Source organism: Dama dama, chromosome 11 (assembly GCF_033118175.1).
Source record: "Dama dama isolate Ldn47 chromosome 11, ASM3311817v1, whole genome shotgun sequence".
NCBI lineage: Eukaryota > Metazoa > Chordata > Mammalia > Artiodactyla > Cervidae > Dama > Dama dama.
Genome location: NC_083691.1, coordinates 89,308,404 through 89,328,456, shown reverse-complemented (window position 1 = coordinate 89,328,456; position 20,053 = coordinate 89,308,404). Strand labels below are relative to the sequence as shown.

Genomic DNA, 20,053 nt, shown 5'->3' with positions numbered 1-20,053 from the left:
AAAGAAGTGTTAGGGAGTGTTGTCTTAGAGGAGTAAACATCAGGTGTAGCTAGATGGCAATCATTTTCAGAGTGCAATTAAGCAAGAAAGAAGGGGAGAACAAGTATCTGTAGGTTGAATGGGTGGAGAGAATAAGGGCTGGGTAAGGGCTAACATGGGCTTCCCTGCTGACTCAGCAGTCTTAAAAATTTTAGAGAAGAATCTGCTGGCAATGAGGGAGACCTGGGTTCGATCCCTGGGTTGGGAAGATCCCCTGGAGAAGGGAAAGGCTACCCACTCCAGTATTCTGGCCTGGAAAATTCCATGGACTGTATGGGGTTGCAAAGAGTCGGACACGACTGAAGGACTTTCACTTTCAAGGACTAACATAATGGGGTGCCTCAACTAGTTTCTGCTACGTAATCCTGTCTCTTTTCTTGGCCTCTGCTGAGATGGTTAAGTCTATGAGTTGCATCCACGAGCTCTTAAACAATCGTGCACCTACACCCTTAGGGCTCTCTTCAGAGCAAGCTTTCTCACTTTTTGCACTATAGACACACTGAGTATTTTCTAAGTTTCTAAAGTCTGGTTCCTTTTTGTTTAACAATTCTGCCTTTAATTCATCTCTCACCTCTTGCATTTCAGTATAAGCAGTAAGGAGGACCCAGGTTGCACCTTCAGTGCTTTGCCTAAAAGTCTCCTCTGCTATGTATCTAAGGTCATTATTTGCAAGTTCTACCTTTGACAAACACTAGAATAAAATTTAGCCAAGTTGTTTGCACTTTATAGTAAGAATTGTCTTTCCTCTGGAGTCTGGGGACTCTCCACACCAGTCACATATTGTTCCACTTCTCTCTGTGTGGTTCTCCCCTCGTGTGGATGGGGTTACGGTTGCTGGTGGCCTTGTTTTAATCTATAATAATGAAACTGAGCGGGACCCTGTGGACCACCTGGGCATGGTAGCCTTCTGTGTCCCCTGTTTCTTGTGGGGAACAGACTCCAGCCTCCTGGACCTTCCCTGACTTCCTAGGGCAGATTCAGACAGTTGGTAACTGGGGAAGGGAGGGGATGAAGGGACAAAGGAGGAACAGTCAAGAAACTATACTGCAAACTTGGGGCAGGGTCCTGGTTCCACCTCAAGGGATACACACAGCAGTATCTTCAAGCTCTTTATAGAACTAAAACCCAACAAATGGAAGATGTTAGCATTCTTCATTCCCATCCCAAAGAAAGGCAATGCCAAAGAATTTTCAAACTACTGCATATTTGTGCTCATTTCACATGCTAGCAAGGCCATACTCAAAATCCTTCAAGCTAGGCTTCCACAGTGTATGAACCAAGAACTTCCAGATATCTAAGCTGGATTTAGAAAAGGCAGAGGATCCAGAGATCAAACTGCCAACATCTGCTGGAACATCAAGATGCAAAGGAATTCCAGAAAAACATCTGCTTCATTGACTATTCATAAGTCTTTGTGTGGATATCAACAAACTTGGAAAATTCTTCAAGAGTTGGGAATACCAGACCACCTTACCTGCCTCCTGAGAAACCTGTATGCAGGTCAGGAAGCAACAGCTAGAACCAGACATGGAACAATGGACTGGTTGCAGATTGGGAAAGGAGTACATCAAGGTTGTCTATTGTCATCTTGCTTATTTAACTTACATGCAGAGTACATCATGCAAAGTGCCAGGCTGGAAGAATCACAAGCTAGAATCAAGATTGCCAAGAGAAATATCAACAACCTCAGATATGCAGATACCACTCTAATGGCAGACAGCAAAGAGAAACTAAAGAGCCTATTGATGAGGGTGAAAGAGGAGAGTGAAAAAGATGGCCTAAAACTCAACATTCAAAAAATGAAGATCATGGCTTCCGGTCCCATCATTTCATGGCAAATAGATGGAGAAAAAGTGGAAACAGTGACAGATTTTATTTTCTTAGGCTCCAAAATCATTGTGGATGGTTACTGCAGCCAAGCACAAGCTGGAATCAAGATTGCCGGGAGAAATATCAATAACTTCAGATATGCGGATGCCACCACCCTTATGGCAGAAAATGAAGAGGAACTAAAAACCCTCTTGATGAAAGTGAAAGAAGAGAGTGAAAAGGTTGGCTTAAAGCTCAACATTCAGAAAACTAAGATCACGGCATCTGGTCCCATTACTTCATGGGAAATAGATGGGGAAGCAGTGGAAATAGTGTCAGACTTTATTTTTCTGGGCTCAAAAATCACTGCAGATGGTGATTGCAGCCATGAAATTAAAAGACGCTTACTCCTTGGAAGGAAAGTTATGACCAACCTAGACAGCATATTAAAAAGCAGGACATAACTTTGCCAACAAAAGTCCGTCTAGTCAAGGCTATGGTTTTTCCAGTGGTCATGTATGGATGTGAGAGTTGGACTGTGAAGAAAGCTGAGCACCAAAAAATTGATGCTTTTGAACTGTGGTGTTGGAGAAGACTCTTGAGAGTCCCTTGGACTGCAAGGAGATCCAACCAATCCATCCTAAAGGAGATCAGCCTGGGTGTTCATTGGAAGGACTGATGCTGAAGCTGAAGCTCCAGCTCCAATACTTTGGCCACCTCATGCGAAGAGTTGATTCATTGGAAAAGACCCTGATGCTGGGAGGGATTGGGGGCAAGAGGAGAAGGGGATGACAGAGGATGAGATGGCTGGATGGCATCGCCGACTGGATGGACATGAGTTTGAGTAAGCTCCAGGAGTTGGTGATGGACAGGGAGGCCTGGCGTCCTGCGATTCATGGGGTCGCAGAGAGTCGGACACGACTGAGCGACTGAACTGCAGCCACAAAATTAAAAGATGCTTGCTCCTTGGAAGAAAAGATGTGATAAATCTAGACAGTGTGTTAAAAAGCAGAGATATCATTTTGCCAGCAAAGGTTTGTCTAGTCAAAGCTATGATTTCTCCAATAGTCATATATGGATGGGCCTCCCAGGTGGCACATGCAGGAGACACAAGAGACATGGGTTCAATCCATGGTTTGGGAAGATCCCCTGGAGAAGGGCATGGCAACCCACTCCAGAATTCTTGCCTGGAGAATCCCATGGATAAAGGAGCCTGGAGGGCTTCAGTCCATAGTGTCACAAAGAGTCAGACACAACTGAAAAGACTTAGGACACATGCATTGCACACATGTACAGATGTGAGAGTTGGACCACAAAGAAGGCTGAATACCGAAGAATTAATGCTTTCGAATTACAGTGCTGGAGAAGACTCTTGAGGGTCCCTTGGCTAGCAAGGTGGTCAAACCAGTCAATCCTAAAGAAAATCAACCCTGAATATTCTTTGGAAGGACTGATGCTGAAGCTCCAATAATTTGGCCACCTGATGTGAAGAGCCAACTCACTGGAGAAGACCCTGATGCTGGGAAAGATTGAAGGTATGAGGAGAAGGGGACGACAGAGGATGAGATGGTTGGATGGCATCACCGACTCAATGGACATGAGTTTGAACAAGCTCCAGGAGATTGTGAAGGACAGGAAAGCCTGGCGTGCTGCAGTCCATGGAGTCACAAAGAGTTGGGCATGACTTAACAACTGAACAACACAGCATTCTTCGTACAAGAGAAGACCACCTGAGGCCAGGTTGAATGAACTAGAGAAACTCATCAAGATTACCTGAGACCAGATTAGAGAAGAGCAGGCCTTGCACACAACTTAATCTGTCAGCAACCCTACCTTTGAACTATTGCTGTAAAACTCACTAAATCCTCCTGGGTTGGGACACATAATTTTGGAAGAGCAGGAGTTGTGTCACCCTTTACCTTGTGAAGCAATAAAGCTATTATTTTCTGCTTCATGCAAAACTCTTGTCTCCAAGATTTGATTTGACACTGGCGCATAGAGGCAGAGGTTTGAGCATCAGTAATAAGACTATAAGTAGTTTCACTTGTTGTCCCATTTGGTCTTCATGACCACCCCAGGTGGTTGAAGACTTCATTTTCTGGGGCTGCTGTGACAAAGTACTGCAGACTGGGGGGCTTGAACCACAGAAATTCATCTGAGATCAAGAGATGGAGGTGTCAGCAGAGTTGTTTTCTGGATGCCTCTCTTCTTGACTGTAGACGACTGTCTTCTCCCTGTGTTAGTCTGTATGCACATTTCCTCTTCTTAAAAAGGCAGCATCCTATTGGATTAGGACTCACTCCTGTGGCTCAGCTGGTAAAGAATCTACCTGCAATGCGGGAGACCTGGGTTTGATCCCTGGGTTGGGAAGATTCCCTGGAGAAGGGAAGGGCTACCCACTCCAACATTCTAACCTGGAGAACTCCATGGACTCTGTAGTCCATGGGGCCGCAAAGAGTCAGACATGACTGAGTGACTCTCACTTTCATACAACCTAGTTTTATATCTTAGTTATTTCATTAATTTATCTCATTGTCTCTTTGAAGACCCTAACACCAAAAACAGTCACATTCTGAGGTACTAAGGCTTAGCATTTTAACACAGGAATTTGGGGGCACGAGTCAGCCCATACAAGAGGGCAAGTGCTGTTACCCTCAGTTCATAGCTTGGCCCTAGGGTCAGAGTCTTACCTGAGGCCACACAGTCCATGGGACCAGGATTGGCATCCCAGGCCCTGCACCCCCAGTTTCATTCTCTTTACACAGCAGGCTTCAGCCACAGGGTTGGCTGAACTTACTCTTGTGGGGAGAGTGTTGTCTTCAAGAGATCCAGACTTAGAATTTACCATTGATCTTGCTTTGAAAGCACCGTCTTCCCTGCTCTCTTCTATCTTAAATTCAGTCTCTCTAAAAGTAGGCCATAATTTATAGTTTATTTGGGAGGCAACTCCAGGAAACACCAGTCAAGGAGTGGGAAAATTATATAGAGAAGAAAAGCCAGACTATAAAAGCTGCATGCTGAGCGGTGATGCTGTGGGCATGACTGAGCGAGGGGCTCAGTCACGCTGGGAGACTGCACAGTGTGCCTTAGAGGGGTCCTCCCCACACTTCCGGAGCAGGGAGTCGGCCTCTTCATCCACTAAATCCTGATGGTCACTGGTTGATGGCCGATGCTCTGGGGTGTCAATTCCTCCAGCACCCCCAGCATGCTCTGGAGAAGGCCACTGATAGAATGCCTAAAGTGCTAAAGAGAGTGCTAAAGTCCTGGATTAGTTATCGATTGTTGAGCAACCTAAACTTTGCAACTTAAAATAACACATTTATTATAACAGTTTCTGTGGGTCAGAAGTTGTGCTTGGGCATGGCTTAGCTGGGCCCTCTGCTTCAAGGTTTCTCTCAGGCAGAAATAAAGGTGTCAATCTGGGCTGGGGTCTCAGCTGAAGGCTTGGCTGGGGAAGGGCCTGTTTTCAAGGTGATGTGACTATCAACAGAATTCATCTCCTCTAGAATGTTTGGGCTCATGGCCTCAGTTTCTAGCTTTTGTTTTTTTTCTTTTTTTGCCAGATACCACCCTCGGTTCCTTACCATGTAGGTCTGTTAGACACGGCAGTGTCTGTTACACTGCCATCCACTCTCTTTACAAGTTACTGCTGGCTAGAAACATTTTCATCAAGAGACTTGAAGATTAGAAATAATTTTATTGCATATCAGTTAGAAAGTCTAATTTTATCTGGCTACTGGAGGCTATCCAAATGTAATTTTCTGGGTTTGACATGGAGTCTCCTATACTTTTCTGTTCCTTATTAAGAGCCAGGCATCTTGAGCTTTCTGCAAGTGAGAGCTTGGAATTTTGATGATACTTGATGGAGCCAAGTAGTTCTGATTTCCTTTGTTGGATTTCAAAGTGAATTTGGAATTGAGTGAGAACTTCTGGAACTTCAACTAACATTTCCATATAGGCTATTAATATGGAAATTAATACAATGAAGTCTTGTTTGAAGTCTGACATTTGAACTAAAACTCATCATATTCAGATGCCATCTGGGAGAAACTGGAGGTTTTTTTTTTTTTTTTTTAAGATTCTCATGGCTAGAAGAGCAGAATCAAAGCAGAATCTTTTTTTTTTTTTTTTTTTTTTGGTGGGTGGAAGGAGAGTGAATCAGCCTTGTGGACTTTATCAGTATCTTATACTAGTTCTGCTTTTTAAAGTCAAATTTTTGCCCCCTCTGAGAGTGCATGTGCAAGATAGAAGTTAGGGCTCAGCTCTAGAGCCATGTTGCTGAGTTTGCATCCTGTCTTGGCCATCCACTAGCTATGAAACCTTGAGAGAGTTACCTAACCTCTCTGAGCTTCAATTTCTTCATCTACTAAAGAGGGTAACACTATTTCCACCCTTGCAGGATTCTTGTGGGGATTAAGTGAGTCAAAAATGCATGTAAAGCCTCTCAGAACAATGGCAGGAGCCAAAAAGAGTTTGCTATTATTAGTTTGAGAAAGCTTACTAACACACCAGGAAGAGAAATTTTTGAGTGATGGCAATGATCAAGGGGATTTATGAAACCTGCTATTTCTGGACTAAACAAAAATTCTCTATTCCCTTTTTGGGCTCTATTTCAGAAAAGGGCCTACCGTACCTGTGATTCCAGGGCTCCAGAGAAGGCATCAACTTCCCAGATATTATTGCTCAGCACCAATAGTGCACAGTTGCCTGAAGTGTCTCAATAAACATATTGTTTCCTGGATCTGGCCAGAAAGACCTCAGGTCCTGGTGGCTGAGCTGCTTGTAATTCTAGCAGGTTTTGATGGGAGAATGGAATAGGAAGAGAGCTTGTGACTCAGTGATTCTGAAGATGAAGTGGGAATAGATGAGAAGCTCTGAATGGGGAAGAAGTAGAGACCAGGGGCTGGAGGGGCTGGATGAGCTGAGCAGAAAGACAAAATTTACTCTGTTGTCTGAAATGCAATGCCTGCCAGGTGTCCTTGGGTTGTTATGTGGGCATTTTCTCCTTTTCTATCTATGTCAGTAGCAGCTGATGTAGTGTCTTTTCTTATACGTTAGTCTTCAAAGAATCACTAGGAAGAGACTCCATACTCCCGTGGGCTTCCCTGGCAGCTCAGCTGGTAAAGAATCTGCCTGCAATGCAGGAGACCTGGGTTTGATCCCTGGGTTAGGAAGATCTCCTGAAGAAGGGAAAGGCTATCCAGTCTAGTATTCTGGCCTGGAGAATTCCATGGACTGTATAGCCCATGGGGTCGCAAAGAGTCAGATATGACTGAGCAACTTTCACTTTTACTTTCCCAGTGCAGGGGGCATGAGTTCCATCTCTGGTTGGGGAACAAAGATCCAGGCCGCATGGTGCAGCTTACACACACACATACGCAGGATGGGGAGAAAACATTGCTCTGCAGATTAGCTGGGTGCATTTATCAAGCAGATCCCCCAAAGAAAACCCAACCAACAAAACAAACCCCCAACAATCAACAGTGGAGGAACAGAGATGGAGAAGATGCCTTGCAGGAGGTGAGCTCACACCTATGGGTTCCTGGGCCCAAATCCAGAGATGCTGACTCTGCAGCAACACTGTGTTAGGGTATGGTAATTTTTGTGGGGCTGTGGTACCCCAGAATCTTGAGGGAACCAGGGGTCACGATCTGGGTGGCAGTGAGCAGAGGCTTTTCTGGAAGCTGCACTAGCCCTGTCATGACATTTTTACAAACACCTAGTGTGAATGGTGATTTATGGGAGCTTTGGGGAGTTGATGGAGATTATGGGGGTCTAAGTCCCAAGCTAGGTCTTGACATCTCTACTCTCTGAAGCCTGCGCATTGAGAAACACTGTCAGAAAGTAGCAGTGGGAGGTGTCTTAGCTCTACACTATCATCTTACAGAGTAAGACCCAGAGAGGCCCAGAAAGGTTGAGTGCCTTCATCAAGGTTACACAGCTAGTTTTAGTCAATGGCAGGTCTGAGACTGTAACCAAGTATTCTTGTTCTCCATCCAGTTGCCCATTCACCAAACACCTGTTCCCCCTAGGGTGGGAGGCTGGGGAGGGGAGTGAGAGGAAGAGAGAGTGAGAGGAAGAAGTGGTGCGAATTGGAGGGAGGTGCGCCCATCATCCGGAGGGTCCGGTAAGAACAAACATTTTGCCCTTGTGGGAAATGGAGTCAGCATTACTGTAGGATAATTTTGGCTTCGAATTCAAACAGTCAATCATTTGCTATTAAAATGACGAATATAATTAATCTTCTAAAGCAAAACGTCCTTCCTGGACCAAAAAAATATTACAAGACTGTATTTCTTTTTAATCCCAAGGGATGCAACCTCCATCGGAGCTCATGTTTCAGATTTTCCTCCTAGTAACAGCATCTTCACATTGGCTCCGCTGTTCCGGGCAGCTCGTGGTGCAGGAGTGGCCGTGGGCAGAGGGCCTGGGCGGCGGGACTGCGGCAGCGCAGGCGAGCGGGCGGGGGCACTGCAGCACCGCGGCCCTCGGGCGGCCGGGCAGCGGCCCGCTAGAGGGGGCGCTGTGGGCACCGCCGAGCGTCCTTTTGTCAGCGCACTCGGCCGGGAGAGCGCTCATTTCCTCTCAGCCTCGTGCGGGAAATGGATTTAATTCTGACAGCAGAGCTGTAAGGGACGAGCGGGAACGAAAGCCTTTTGTCAAGGAGTGGCAGCCTCTGTTGTCTGTGATTACCACTGACGCGGAGAAGCTGCGCTGCTGGTGGAATTCCAGGCAGCTCTGGCCAGTGCGCGGCCGCAGGATGGGTAGAAAACAGTGCTCTGCAGATTAGCTGGGTGCATTTATCAAGCAGCTCTCCCAAAGAAAGCCAGCCAACAAAACAAGCCCCCAACCACCCGCAGCCGAAGACCAGAGATGGAGAAGATGCCTTGCAGGAGGTAAGCCCGTCTTGGGAGTGGACGCCGCGGGCTGGGCTTGGTTTTGCTTATTTTAATCGAATTTGCGACCCTTACAGCATCCTTCCACCGGGCGGGAGCAGGTTGGTCCAGATCGGTGAGCGTCTGTCAGTGAGTGCGTCTGCGAGGCAGCCCTTCCCCGCGGCTGTGCTTTATGCCTAAAGGTTTCCGTTGCTGATGTAACATCGGAGGTTCTTTGGGAAGCGGGCTGCCCATCGCTGGCCTCTGCTTGGAGGCGATCGGACCCACGCGCCCCGAAAGCAGCGCCTGCCGGGTGGGGCTTTCTTCTCGGTCCAGCCGGGCTGGCGGGCTGCGAGCCTCGCCGCATGGGGCCGCCCCTCCCTTCTCGCAGCTCTGGGCCGCCGCCCTCCGCGGAGCCGCCCGGCGCATTCTGCCGGGCTGGGCGCGCTTCCCCGGCCTCGCCATCGCCTTGGCGCCGCGGTAGCTGAGGGGTCCGCAGGTGCGGCGTCGGCAGCTGCCTGCATTGGGAGCAGGGGCGCTGGAACGTGAGCCGACCCCAATGGGTTTGAATTTTTACGCGACCGCACCACTTTGGAGGGAAAAAAAGGCCACTGTCCCCGAGAAGATCGGGCCAGTCAGATTATCTATTACAGTTTGTCTTCCTTCCCATCCCCTCCCCTGCCTCCTCTCCCTTCCCGCGCCCAGTAGGAGGCCACGCTCCACCCCGAGGCGGGGGCCAGCGTCTGCTTGTTTTGAAATCGCGACCACAGCCAGCCTACCTGGTGTTGGGGAGGAAGGGAGGGGCAGATTGCTTTAGGATGCTGATCAGGCGCTCGGGTCTAGCCTATTGTCTTGCCTTTTCTCCCCCTTTCTTTTCTTCTCTAATCTCCACCCCCAGACCAAAAAAAAAAAAAAAGAACAAAAAGGGGGTAGGATGAGGACAGAGAGACCGAGAGGACTGAGAGAAAGAGAGACAAGAAAAGAAGGAGGGGAAAAAAGCCCCAAGCCCACACCCTATCAAATTCTTCTGAAAATTGTCATTTGTCTTTGACACATGATTATTACCCATCTGTTTCTTCACGCCCACTCTTCCCTCCTCTTGCAGTTTGTTGGCTAAGATTCAACGGACTCAAATGAGCCTTATAAATACTAGAAATCAAATCAGTTTCCTAAAGGAACGTTTTGTGCTTTCTGGTTAGCCTGGAATGAGGGATTTCCAGCGTCCTGGCAGGAACAGATGATGGGAAAGGTGGACACCCTCCTTTCACATCTAGGGTGTGGATCTAGCGGAGATACAGGAGACGTTGAACTTGTGCAATGAGGGACATCTTCATAAATGGCATTTGAAAATGATGTTTCATTTTAAGGGGAAAATAGTTGGTAACACTTGAAGTGAAAGCGCTTTAAATTATAAATGAGTAGGACCAGGGAAAATAGCTGTGAAGTTTCAGACTTGCAAGTCACCCCTCCCACTGACATAGGAAGAATATATGTTGGAGATTTTAAAAAGGGGTTTAAGCTATTTAACATTTCTACTTTATAATGTTCTACCTTCATTCTGCCTGTGGACCAACATCTTGCCCAGATACCCCAATTTACTTTCACTCCCCATCTCCCCATCCTAAAAGGGTACAGTAAAAGAAAGCTTTTCATTATTAGTATGATGTCAATACATTTTGGAGAACCACTACAAATAAATCACCCTTTGATCCACAATCCATACCATTTCTGTAGCGAGCCCTATGTTCTTTCCTGTCCACCCAGTTATCTCACCTGATTAGAAATGTGCTTATCACATACAAAATATACAAAACTGCCTGAAATGACACATTGTATGTGTTTTCTAAGCTTGAGTTGAATTTGCTTTAAATATCAACATGGTGCTGGAATTAGTAAAACTCAGCTTTTCTTAAGAGTTTGCAGATGATCTAATGTGTTTGTTGGCAGAGGGTTTAGGATTAAGATTTTGAATACTTATGAAAGAGACTCCGATAAATATATTTATCACCTATCTTGTTCTACATGGAATTTAAGACGCTTTACAGAGATTCATAAAGTACAGTAAGACAGACTTAGAAATAGATGGGAAAGAAAAAGGAAACTAATGGTAGAGACATAAAACTGTGTTAAGAATGAGGCTAATGTGAAAATAAAAACATTTGAAAGGGAAAAGGGAAAAGTGTTAGTTGCTCAGTTGTTTCTGACTCATTGTGATCCCATGGACTGTAGCCTGCCAGCCTCCTCTGTCGGTGGAATTCTCCAGGCAAGAATACTGGAGTAGATAGCTATTCCCTTCTCCAGGGGATCTTCCTGACCCAGGGATTGAACCTGGGTCTCCTGCATTGCAGGCAGATTCTTTACCGTTTGAGCCACCAGGTAAACATGTGAGGGGCAAACAAATCCAACTCTGAACTTTCTAGCAACTCATACCACAAGGGAAGTTGACAAGCCCATGGTTCGTAGGCTTTGTTTATTCATGGACTCATTCACTCAACAAATATTCACCGAGGACCTACTATGCACAGGTTCTGTGAGGCACTGGGAAAAAAGGAGTGAAGCAGACAGATGTGGTCTCTACCCTGACAACACTTATAGCCAAATGCAAGAGATGGACATTCATGAAGACGTCTCTCAAAAGAATATCTGGTTACAAGATGTGAGAAGAGCTGTGCAGGAAAAACATGAAATACAAAATGTCACATGTCCAGAGATAAAAACACAGAATAAAAACTTCTGCAGAGAAGCATAACCATTCTTAATTCTAAGAGCAGAAAGGAACATTTTTCAGGTATGAAGCAGTGTTCAAAATAATGTCCTTGTCAGATGGGTTTCACTTTGCCATTTTTAGAGTATCCCTTAGTGTGAGGGATCCTGATATCACCCCCACAGTTCTCTTGAACCCCTGGGGTTCTGAAAATATTGTATTTTGAGGGACTTGTATATTCTCTAAAATGTAGTGGCTTTATTTCAGTGATGATCTTACATAATGAATATTAAAACTGTGTTCTAGATGATCTTCATGGCAACCCCCAAAACAATGCTGGGGCCTTTGTTTGCCTCTGCGTCTTCCCAGGTGGGCCAGGGGCAGGCCTGGTGGCTGGGCCACAGCACAGATGAGGGGGAGGGGAGTTTAAACTAAGATGGGTGTGTGTGTGTGTGTGTGTGTGTGTGTGTGTGTGTGTGTGTGTGTGTGTGAGTCTACACAGGGCACAGATTTGCTAGATTCAAAAGAACAGCTCCTGGCGACCACTGCTATACTGGCCAGGAATGAAGTTCTCCTGCCAATTCCACTTTGGCATGGACCAAGTTGCAGCAATTTATTAGCAGCAGGTGTTGCAGTAAAGATGCAAGGAAAAAGTTGCTGTTGCTGGTTTTAGAATAATTGGATTAGATCTTGATTTAATGCAGATTTAGTAATTTCTCAGTAAGTACCTTATGTCCAAAGCAATGAGACCAGCAATTTGGTATAATGGTTAAGAGGAGCCAGACAGCCTGACTTCAAATCCTTTTTTCCACTTCTTAGCTGTGAGACTTTGGACAAGTTACTCAACCTGTCTATGCCTATGATTATATGTGGATAAATATGCAGCATTGATTTCACAGTAAGATTGTGAGGACTGGAGGTATTACGTGTGAAAAACTATGTTCAATGGATGTTAGCATTCATACTATTTTTATTAATGAAGTGGCACTTCATTTACGGAAGTGTGCCAGGATGGTTTGGTGTCAGAATTTTTTTAATTTAATTTTTATTTTATATTAGAATATAGTTGATTTACAATGTCGTGTTAGTTTCAGGTATGCAACAAAGTGATTCAGTTATACATAAACATATAAATCCATCCTTTAAAAATATTTATTATTTATTATAAAGGGCTGCACTGGGTCTTCATTGCTGCCCCTGGGCTTTCTGTATTTGCAGTGAGTGGGGTGTGCTGTGGTGCGTGGGCTTCTCATTGCAGTGGCTCCCCTTATTGCAGCTCAGGGGCTCTAGAGTGTGGGTTCAGCAGTTGTGGGCTCAGTTGCCCCAAGACATGTACAGGTAACCCGTGTCCTCTACACTGGCAGGTGGTTTCCTAACCACTGGGCCCCTGAAGTCCTATCCATTCTTTTTTGATACCAGAATTTTAAATTATGATACCTGATTATCTTCAAGTAGGAAACACAGTTTTGAGGTTATTAATATTGCTTTGCATTGTTTATGTATTGTCTGCATTAGTACATTGAAGTAAATATTTAGGTAGTGGTAACATGTAGTAGGACTTCCCTGGTGGTCCAGTGGTTAAGATTAATGGTAAAGAACCCGCCTGCCAATGCTGGAGACATAAGAGACGTGGGTTTGATCCCTGGGTTGGGAAGATCCCCTGGAGGAGGGCACGGCAACCTACTCCAGTAGTCTTGCCTGGAGAATCCCTGTGGGCAGAGGAGCCTGGTGGGCTACAGTCGATAGGGTCACAAAGAGCCAGACACGACTGAAGCAATTGAGCGCAAACATGTAGTAACTAGACCTGAAGCCGCATCTTTCTATATGTTAAACCCAAATGGTATTTTAGTTTCATCAAAACAATATTATCTGTTGCAGTAAATAAAATTTATTAATTTGACATTTTAAAGTTGGATAGTTGTATTTATTTCCACATTCATTTTTGCTTCTACTTATATAAAAGTTACAAAGTTCAAGTATTTAGAACTGGTCTTTTTGAACGTGCATATTTAAGTTATATTTTAATAAAGTGATTTAGGTCAACCTTTGGTTCATAAGATTTTTTTTCAAAAAGGGTTTCTATAAAATTCAAGCATTTTGAATTGGGTTCAAGGACAGACCCAAGATTCTTGGAATAGAATTTTGAGTTTCTAGAAGAGAGATTGTGGCCCCAAATTTGACTCGATATACCTTGACTGACATAGTTTTAGCTTGAAAGAATTTTAAGGCAGTAATACCAAAGCTTGCCTCTGTCTTCAACAACAGCATCAAAATCCTTTGAATTCAAAGAGCATCTATGGAATGGTAAGCTTCCAGCAAAAATTCATCTTGGTCTATCTTCCAGGATAAACTACAAATGAAAGCTTTGTCAATATTATTGAGTGAGGTGAAACGAAAGTCTATTCTCTGTGGAGTACAATGTTTGTTTGGATTAAAACAAGTTTACTGGTTATATTCAAATCTATTTTAAAACTTTCTCCATACCTATGATCTGTCAAAGATTATAAGAAATATGTTAGTGTCCCACTATAATCATATTTTTGATAGCCTTCCTGTTGATATACACATATCAAAGACATATTCATTTATATAGACACAGACACAGAATTATATTTGATGGTGTGTTACTTAGAATCTGATTGCTTAGGACTGATGGATTTCCTGGGATGGAACATTTTCAGTGCAAACACTGGGATAGTGCCAGGCAAAGGAAGACAGATCTATTTTAGTTTTAGAGAACAGGGAGAAAACAGACCATAGGCCCAGATTCTTTAAGGATTCTCCAGAAGATACGGTGCAGATGGTGCCAACCAGCAGTATCCATCCCATGATTCAGTAAGGCATCCTCCTGGGAAGAGGCAGGTATGTTCTCCCAGTTACCTCCTAGAATAGTCCCCAGGCTCAACGCGCCAGGGCTGGAGGGGTTATGGTGTTAGGGAGAGAGTGAGGTGTAAGTCAAAAGGCTCTAAGAATGTTATCTGCACCTTCTACATTGAGTGACAGGGCGTCCAGTCTTGACATGTGCCAAGGGAGCCCCCAGTAAAGCTTCAAACCAGGTTGGTTTGCATCAACCGCACACTTGCAGCTAAAAATTAAGATACATAAATATATAGATAAATGCCACTTGGTCTGGCACTAAATATCCCTAACTTAGTTGATTGCCCCAGGGCCTCAACTCTCAAGCAACCCAGGCAGGACCTGGAGGCCAGAGAATTTAGGATGTCGTTTGCCGGAAAAAAAATTTCAGTGCTGATCCCCTGGAGAAGGAAATGGCAACCCACTCCAGTATTCTTGCCTGGGGAATCCCATGGACAGAGGAACCTGGAAAGTTACAGTCCATGGGGCTGCAGAGAGTCGGACATGCCTGAGTGACTGAGCACTATCATATTTGGAATTGTCTTCCCTGGGCTCAGCCTGGAAGTGTCTGGAAAAAACTTATCAAGCCAAGTAGCAAATTCCTTGGGTTTCTGTGAATAGAAGCACTAAGGACCATTTGACCCCCTTCGCTGCATCTTCCCACACAGAGAGCTGGTTGGACCAGGTATGGGCCTGTGAGGACCTGGAACCTCAGGGCTGGTAGCCATGTTAGGCCAAAGAGGGTCAGGGTGAGAAGAGATCACAGGTCATCCCCTACGCCCCTCATCAGTTTATAGAAGGAGCCACTTGGCTGTCTTGAGGTGGCCACAGTGATTCCAATTCTGTAACTTCCATGAAGCCCAGCTAGACTTTGGTCCCTACGTTGATGTGGCTGCCCTCCATCCTGCTGGTCTAATTTGCCTGGGCTTCTGTTTCAGTCAGCCATGCTGTCGGCTAGAAATCCGGCTTTCTTCAGAGCTTCCCACTTCTCTTCCCCACATACAACCTGACCTCCTCCCCTCCATCTTTCCAAAGCAAAAATCCAATCTTGTCACTCCTTTAGGATGAACCCCAAACTCCTTACCTACCTGGACTGCTTTCCTTCTCCTTCTTTGGAGATGCAGGCTGGACTTTCTGGACATTCCCCTTCTCCACCCATCCCCCACAGGCTCTTCCTTCCACCTTACGTGCCCTCCTCCTACTTTTTATCTGGCAAGTTGGCTCTTTTTAAAAGCCAATCAAACACACAACTTCTAGCAAGCCTAATTAAAAGAAAAACATGAACAATACTAGAAAGGATTTATGGAAGAAAAAAGAGATTTGAAATCATAAAAACATTAGGAATTATTATATCCTAACACGTGAAAATCTTGATGAAATGGACAATTTTCAAACAGAATATGAACTACTAATATTTACTCCAGAAATCAAATGCCATGTTCCTGGTTGGGAGAAATCAATGTTAGAACGATGTCAGTTCCTCACAGATTCTGTTGCGTGGATGGCAGTCTTCCTGGTAACCAAAAGTGATGCAAATTTGTTCCTATTTTTATTTTTCTTTGGAATCTTGAAAGGTGTAGTTAACTGCATATGCTCAATTGTGAATCATTTTATTGAAGGGAAAGCCAATCCTTGTGCATTTAAATGTCATTTATAAATTGTTTTTCTCAAAGAACAGATTAAGTTATTAAACTTTGAAATGCATGGGGACTTTATGAAGAGAGAATTTTATTTAACAGACATGATTTTCTTCTATATTATTTTATCGAGTATAATACCATTATGTTTGCTTTCTTTACTCTGCATGGCACCCATATAAAAATCTGTTGGCTTTTACTTTTAAACATCTATGGTGAAAGACATCTGAAAAATAGGGGCAGCTTCAGTTCTTTTCCTCTTTACTAGTGCCAGGTGGCGGAACCTCTATCCTGGTTTTCTCAGCATTCCTTTATTTAGAATTTATTCTCCTTCCCTCTCCACACTACACTTCTCTTAGATCTTTCCGACACCCTCATTTGTGCCCTAAATTAGCTACATCTGTTACCATAGTTATGCCGCATCCAGCTTAACCCATTCCATGCTAATTCTGACTGCATATTATATTGTGTGAAACTTCCTTTCTTGTATTTCATGAAACGTACCACTATTTTCCCTTTGTCACCTGTCCCCCAATTTTTATTGTTTCTAAGGCAATGCATATGTACAGTTAAGAAATCAAATAGAACTGAAGAGTTTCTAACAGAGAGCAATAATCCCTGCCCTGCCCCAAATCCTTTATCCACAGGCAAACCAATTTTAGCTGTGTTTTCTGTTCTGTTATAGTTACTTTGGTATCTCAAAATAATATGCATATACTGCTGTTTCTGAATTTATCAGCTTTGATCATCATGTAGTGAATTTCTGCCGTGAAAGTCAGGGATGTAGTTAAGGCCACACCTACATCTCTCTAGCTTTGTTCTCATCATACCTGTCACACCAGACAATGCATTTGTTAAAACCAGGTTTCTCATTCCACAGACTGTTGGTTGGGTCACTTGACTCTCTACTCTGTAAGATAAGGGTATCACCACTATCTTTCTTTGCCCACTTCTTCCTTCCCTCTAGTTGTGCATTTACTTGCATTATCAAAACCAAGAAATTGTTCATTCCAGTCCCATCACTTCATGGCAAATAGATGGGGAAACAATGGAAACAGTGACAGACTTTATTTTCTTGGACTCCAAAATCACTGCAAATGGTGACTGCAGCCATGAAATTAAAAGATGCTCGCTCCTTGGAAGGAAAGCTATGACCAACCTAGTGAAAGTGAAAGTGCAAGTTGCCCAGTCGTGTCCAACTCTTTGTGACCCGAGGACTATACAGTCCATGGGATTCTCCAGGCCAGAATACTGGAGTGGGAGCCTTTCCCTTCTCCAGGGGATCTTCCCAACCCAGGGATCGAACCCAGGTCTCCCGCATTGCAGGCGGATTCTTTACCAACTGAGCTATCAGGGAACCCCTGACCAACCTAGACAGCATATTAAAAAGCAGAGACATTACTTTGCCAACAAAGGTCTGTCTAGTCAAAGCTATGGTTTTTCCAGTGGGCATGTATGGATGTGAGAGTTTGACCATAGAGAGAGCTGAGTGCCAAAGAATCAATGCTTTTGAACTGTGATGTTGGAGAAGACTCTTGAGAGTCCCTTGGACTGCAAGATCAAACCAGTCAATCCTAAAGGAAATCAGTCCTGAATATTCATTGAAAGGACTGATGTTGAAGCTGAAGCTCCAATACTTTGGCTACCTGATGCGAAGAACTAACTCATTTGAAAAGACCCCGATGCTGGGAAAGATTGAAGGTGGGAGGAGAAGGGGATGACAGAGGATGAGATGATTGGATAGCATCACCGACTCCGTGGACATGAGTTTGAGCAATCTCTGGAAGATGGTGGTGGACAGGGAGGCCTGGTGTGCTGCAGTCCATGGGGTCACAAAGAGTTGGACCTGACTGAGTGACTGAACTGACTGTTCCATCATCATAGCTGGTCTTTATGATTTGTCTATTAGGTAATTCTAAAAGATGAAAACTGTTACAGTGTTCATTATCTAACTGGGTTGATATTGCTCACTGCATGATAAGTAACATGCTAGGATTTCATCTCTTTCTCACGGGCTCCAATATCTCAACCCTTGGACCACTAAGTGGAAAATGCTTCCAGGGTGAAGTTCAAATGGATTCTGTTACTCTGAGAGCACCAGTACCATCAGAGCTGCTCTAGTTCCCCTCCTGCAGTGCAGAGAGTTTCCTAAGAAGACTCACCCAGAGGTCAAGTTGATAAATTCAGAAACAGAGGTATGTGTATACTGTTTTGACATACAGAGGTAACTATAGCTGGGTGCCTAGCTGTGAACCAGTGTGTTGGGGATGGGAGAGGGGATGGGCAGGGTCTGCTCTTCCATATAGAGACTGCATTTGTGCCCTTGTGTTTAGTCTCTTTTTTAATTCCTCCCCTCCATATCACCTGCCACCTCGGAATCCAGAGCACTTTTAGGGCTCTGCCAGACAGATCATCTACCTCCTTGGTGCCAATATCCTGTGCCTGAAATCTAGGCTTCTGCCTTCAACCATTAGTCATCAGTTCTCCATCTGCTTTTTGTCCTCCAGAAACTTGTTGAAATCTCTTCTCTGTTAATGATATGCTTTTACTTTGTCATTGTGGATTTTATGTATTTTTATTCCCTTATGATCAATTTAAGGAGTTCAAGAAGAGAGACAAACACGGGTGGGATTAGTCTTGCCATCTTGAATTAGAAGCCAAGGACATTAATTTTCAATCAAGTCATGCATAGTAAACTATTGGCATGGCCATGATTTAAATTCAAACCCTGGTGAGATTTGCTTTTCCTTGTTATAGAAATGTTTTCAAATCTGTACAGTACTTATCAACTCAATTCCAATATTTTCTGCTCTCTAGAACAGTCCAGAAACATTGATGTATTCTTCTATTCAAAGATGATTAGCATTTAGTTTATACACAATTCTTATGAATGCAGTTGTTTCTTTTTAGCCACTCCAGAAAAGTGGAAATGGCAAATTAGAAAGAAGACCTTGGCTAATAGTCTAAAAGAGATTGGGGTAAAAATGAAGAGAAGATGAAAAGTTCTTCTAGGAACCTGTATCACAATTGTTGCCCAAGTGCTACGGAAGACCATTGGTCAGAGTTGACAGTACGTTTGATATAGACCCAGAAAGTAAAGAAGTCACAGAGAAAGTAAATGAACTTTCTTTTAGTGAAAGTAATGGGTTGTTGTCTCACAGGGGAGGGGCTGCTGGCTTTTTTTTTTTTTACCTGGTTGAGAAGGAAGGACTTGGGGGTACCAACAGTTCTTTGTTCGGAAAGTAAATCTAGAGTTATAAGACATAAGAAATTCCAGTTGTCTCCATGTGTTCATTTAATTTGGAAATTGTTGCTTCATTTTTCAGCCTTAGCAATGAACATCAAGACTGAAAACAGTTTTGGGAATTTTACTTCATCTATCTTAACTCTGTTAAAGTTACAGGCCATAAAACTGTCACCAGCTTTGAAGCCACTATCTGTTATATTTAATTCTGAAGTGAAGCTATATTAAGTTAAGGCTGTCAAAAAATTAAAATCTCATTTTCAAAGCCTATCATATTTATGGGGGATGTGATACAATGTCTAGGGTTTGTCTCAACAGAATCTTTTTTTCGTGGCAGATGGTGGGGTTGGAGGTGGGGTTGGAAGTAGCCCATGAGTTGACAAGTGTTGAGGTTGAGTGTAACTAATCACCTAAACTGGCCCTTTTTAGAGCTAAAGGAGGTGCTGTTAATAATTACAAGGGAACAAGAGGCATATCCAGGTGTCTCCTGGGCAAACCGCAGTCTACTCTGAAGCTAGGTGATAGGTCTTTTATTTTTTTGCTCTTTTATTAAAATTGGAAACTTTCATCTTAATCATGATGTTAAACATTAATCAACTTCAAACACAAAATGAAAATAGCTAGAGAACACTGTTAAATGACAAATTTATTAGTTGACTTAAAATAGTGGGACAAAAATCCATAAATTCTGCAACTGGGACATGCAGAAGGCAATCCTTAATTAAGCTGACAATGTTATAAAGCAGATCTATAGCCTTAGTTATGCAAGGGAGCCTTGTTTTTATTACTGTGAATTGGGTTCATCAAGATTTTATGGATGGGTGACTGCAGTCACAAGAAAGGTCAAGTCCATTGGGAAACGAGGAGCTGGGCCAGGAAAGCGGGGCTT

General features: G+C 43.9%; 1 protein-coding gene across 1 annotated transcript in view; it reads left to right on the top strand.

The window, feature by feature from the left end:
- Positions 1 to 8,451: 8,451 nt before the first annotated feature.
- Positions 8,452 to 20,053, top strand: part of ADD2 (adducin 2) — a 113,616-nt gene continuing 102,014 nt past the window's right edge. Inside the window, exon 1 of the mRNA XM_061155661.1 lies at positions 8,452 to 8,744. The gene's annotated coding sequence lies outside the window, so the exon portion shown is untranslated. The remainder of the gene's footprint in view (positions 8,745 to 20,053) is intronic.